Source organism: Hakea prostrata, unplaced genomic scaffold, assembly GCF_041222555.1.
Source record: "Hakea prostrata isolate BN-2017 unplaced genomic scaffold, UWA_Hpros_2 contig_72, whole genome shotgun sequence".
NCBI lineage: Eukaryota > Viridiplantae > Streptophyta > Magnoliopsida > Proteales > Proteaceae > Hakea > Hakea prostrata.
Window position 1 is genome coordinate 95903 of NW_028291191.1, and position 4861 is coordinate 100763.

A 4861-nucleotide genomic window follows, 5' to 3' on the forward strand; every position below is an offset into this window, starting at 1 on the left:
TACTATTTAGGTTCTTGATTTCTATAAGGTGGGTGAGATTTCTACAATATGGAATGACTTTTCATTTTTTTAATGGAAATTGATCAATAGCATTTTTGTTTCCATAGAATTTTGGCTCTTGTTGAAGGATGCTCAACTATTTATTTTTGTTCATTTTTTTGCATACGATAAATTGTTAGCCCAAACCGTTAGTCAACCCAAGTATAGACCGTTAGCCCAAACCGTTAAGTAACTCAAACCCAAACTGGCCCAAAACCGTAATTTTGTTAATAGGCTGCATTTGAGGTGAGTGCTTATTAGCCCGAAACCACCCCAAACCGTCACCGTTGACATCCCTAACCCTAATTATGACCTTAACTTTCGTCATAATATTAAGCTTTTATATTAACACTGATCCAAACCCAAAGTCATTTTGATCCAATGAGTTCACTTAGATTTATATTATTTGTTGTTGTTATTTAGTAATCATAAATGATTTGTTTTTAATACATTATGAAAAAAAATTTTAATTCTTTTAAAGTTGTCATTTAGTAAAAGAAAATGTTTGTTAAATATATTTATATAAGTAATTATTGACTTACTTATAATTAAATTTTAATCCAATTTAATTATTTATTTTTTTATTCAAAATTCTAATTTAACAATCCCAAATTGGAAAATTTAAGTAAAGATTCAAAATAGAAGGCTTTTAAGAGAAATTTGAATGATGCAATCTATTGATTAGATTTATTTACATGACATAATGTATTCAAAAATATTTTTAATCATTTAATTATTGATAAAAGATGACATCTTGGCCTTCAATTATTTGAAGTATCTAATATTTGTTGTGTATCTTTTTTATTAATGACTCAGACAAATGAACATGACAATTTGAAAAGAAATGACAAATAAATCATTGGTAAAATGTAATTCGTAGTTCTTTTTTATAAGAACCTTATTTTTCAATGCGAAATTGGCCAAAATTATTAGTATTATTCGAAAAATTCGATTTGAAGTAATAAAATTATACTAACGTATGTTTTAAGGTAAATGTTTGACAAAAAAAATATATTCTAAGTTAAATGTTATTTATATCTTACTTTTTTATAAATAAAAACAATTAGGTTTTAATTAACAAGGTATAATAGATACTTTACGTCATAAGATTGGTTTTTGTCTTTTAAAATGTATTATGTTAGTAGGGACTACTAGGTGTTTGTAATTGATATTTGATTTATTTCGTGGTGACGGTGATATTAAAATCCAAATCATGAAAATGCTATTAATAATTTATCTATACTATGTGATGCGTCCAAAATCCGCTTAGCCCTTGAGATGCTTGAGGAAACACTGCAAAACAATGTTAGACGTGGCCCGAACGTGGGGTCGGGAGGCCACCTCCGAAGGCTAAGTCGGTTAAGGAATTGATCACAAAGCTCCGGCTAGTTGCAGAGTAGAAGTTGAATGTGATTATAGGGAAAACGATTTAGCTACCTGTGTTGTGCGTAGGCTACTTGTTTATATAGATTTTACCTTTAATTCCCGATCGTTGGATTCATTCATGCCTCTTTTTGGTGACCGTCGGATCTTGTGGTTAATCCCCTTTTTAAGAGATGAAGGCGGTTCCCCTCGTGGACACGATCCTTCACCTCGTAATGATGGCGGTTGCCATGTTATGCACAATCGTCCACTCCCGAGGGTAGTGGCCACCGTCTACAACCGAGTCTCGTGTCCTGGATTATTTGGGGTCACGTTCATCCTTGGAAGCGTGAGATTCCTTCTTGATGATTCAACTGGATGTCTAAACCCGATCATGGTTTATCCGTTTTCAACCGAAGGTAGACCCGGTTCGGTGTAAATTTTCCCATATCATGAGCCCCCAGGCCAAGCATTCGGGACAACCGAGGGCTTGGTTTGGTTCCGGCCAATTATGATCGTCCGAATGGAGAATCAAACACTTTCCTAGATGTCAAATCGCATTAATTACTCTGCGTTACGGTTCCTCTCAAGCCACGTAAATTTCTCATATTTTGCACCAGGACGCCACACCTCCCTTCTCATTTGTGATCATCATTATTTTCACGTTCGAAACGACGACTTTTCGCAATCGTCGGATTGATTCAATCTCATCCACTGGATTAACTCACAAAATGTCTTCCGATCTCGATCGTTGATTTAGACGTATCTTGACGGTACATGAACCAGCCTTTTTGCCTATTTAAAGTCATTCAAACTTCAACTTCAAGCTTCACCTTCTCATTTGTGAATCTTTTTGCAAAATCCGTCGTCATCTTCTCGCATTTACGAGTCTTCTAGCCTTCGAGCTTCCTTTTCTCCTGTGAACTTGAACAAGTAAGTTCATTGAATCTCTTTCTACATTTTTCACTTGTTTTTCTTTAGTTGCCCCCTTAGATTTAGGCTTCTCTTTCTTTTAAACCAATAAAAAACCTTTTTCCTTCAGATCTTTGGGTAGTGGCAAGACCTCCGATGAGGATCCAGCGGTAATAATGCCGTCAAGATGATTCCGGTGACCAAACTATCGCCTCTACCTCCGTTGAGTTATCCGGAGACAGAGGTGATAAGATTACCGAACGTTGGCTCACCTCGATGAGCCGAAAGCGAAACCCTAAAGAACCAAGTTTGCCTTCTTATTCTCGAACAATAAAATCTTCGAAAGCCCAAGCTAAGGCTTCTGTTCATCCAAAAAACTTGTGCAAGGTCCCAGTTATTTTGTCTCTCACTTTACCAACGCTAATTTGGTGTCCGCCACAGAGCATTATTCCTTTCCCCCGTCTTATTTTCTTCGGGTTCCCAACCCTAATGAGAGAGCTAATTTTGACCCACCCGAGGAATTCTCCCTTTATCCGGACACTCTCGAAAGTGGTGTTTGGTTTCCATTATTTTCTCCCCTGTTTTCTGAAGTTTAAAATCACCGGGAAATTTGCCTAGGGATGCTCTCCCGAATAGTTGGCGTCAAATTGTTGGCTTCCTCGGGCACTTCTATGAGCTCCATGTCCATCCTTTTATTACCTTGTTTTCCCATTTCTACACAATGTCCAAATCCAATCCTTCGGGTTGGGTTTTTCTTTCCAAGCATAACAAGACTGAATTGGGATGGTCGGGTGGCATTTTGGCCGAGGGTACTTGTCTTTCTAACCACAAAGGGTGGCACCATCGGTATTTTTTTTTGCCGAGCGCCCATGTCCGACCTCAACTTCCCAATCGCTTGGAATCAAAGTTGATTCATATACCGAGGCAAACCGTGCTCTACCATTGACTCCCGACGATTAACGCGCCGCCAAGAAGATTAAGTCAATTGAGTCATGTCGGGAGATCCAAGGTCTAGAGATGGAGTACAAAGCTATCCTACAACATTGGAGTCTAGCTCCTGGTGAGCTCCCGAATCCCCCTTGTAGTATGTTTAATTAGATTTTGTTGTTCTAATGGATTTGCTCATTACTGCTTTCTTTTTTGTGTAGTGCCTCCAAAGTGCAACCCGAACGCGGTGAAAGCCATGGCTGCCAAGGGAGTTGCGGCAGAAAAGGAGAGGACCCCTCGGGCAAAAAGACGGGGAACCCGAAAAATTCATCATTCCTTCCCCAAAAGCTGCTCCAAAAGCCCCGAAGGGAGCTCCAAAATTACTAATTGAAGGTTCGGGGAAGGGTAAGGCTCTTGTTGAGGTGGAGGAGTCTGTACAAGAAGATCTCATTCGCACGAAGAGGAGACGCGACTTAGCCAATAACGTTGTATTGAAAAAACAGTGAAGGAGTCAAGAAACAGGGGAAATTTTTGTTCCCAAATGGAAATTGAAGGTGACCGACCGGGTCACCCAGGATTTTGAGAAAGATTTGAAGTGGGGCACCTTTTCCCAAATGCTAGCTGTTGCAAGATCCTCGAATCTCTTAATGATGAGGGATTCGTACATTCTTCAACTAGGTAATCGGTTTTTCTAAGTCTCCATCATTTTTGAAAAATGTTTGAATTTTCCGAACCTCACCTTTGACTACCATAGTTTTTCTCGGGGTGGCTATGGATGATTTCCATCGTCACATGGAGGCTATGCATCGGATCGGGCGTCTTAGCGCTCGGCCAAAATATTTTGAGGAGGAAATGAAATCCGGGGGTTCTAAGATTACTCAATTAAAAGAGGACAATCTCAAGCTCACCGAGGAAAATATGAAGGTTGGCTGACTTAGCGGGGACTTTGAGTGGGTTGTTGGGAGAATTGGTGCTCATACGGGAGGTAAAAAGCCTTGAAGAAATAGTTACCGATCTTGAGAAAAGGATTTATGCTTTGACCAAGGAGAAAGAAGAGCTTTAGGATCGGGCAACTCCCTCGAAGCTCGAAGTTAGGAAGGCCCGCATTCAAAAGTATTTGAATAGTAAGCCCTTCGGTGATTTGATGATTCCCTTCAACACTCGGGCTTGCGGGGATGGGTAGAATGAAGCATGGAAGGCCATTCGATGGTTGATCCAGCCTTTGACACCAGCCCTTTTCGAAAGTTTGTCATCCGAAGTGTTCGATTCTATGAAGCAACCTCTTCCTGACTGGGCTCAATTAGTGGAAGATCTTCTAGCAACGGACCCGAATATAAAGTTTTATCTTAGTGATTCTCCTCCTATTACACCCGAAGATGAAGTGGTTCAAGAGAATTAAGTTCCTCAAGAACAAACTCCAGTGGCAGATCCTCAAGCGGTGTCCAATCATGAACTTGCTCAAGAATGAATGCATTTGTTCTCCTTTTCTTTTCTTTTCTTTTCTTTCTTTTTGTGTGTGTGTGTGTGTGTGTGTAAGGGTTGGCCCCCTCGGCCGTTTCAATCATCAATGAAGAAATCTTCTTTTGCTTCACCGTCTTCGGGATGTATAACTTGTGAGTGA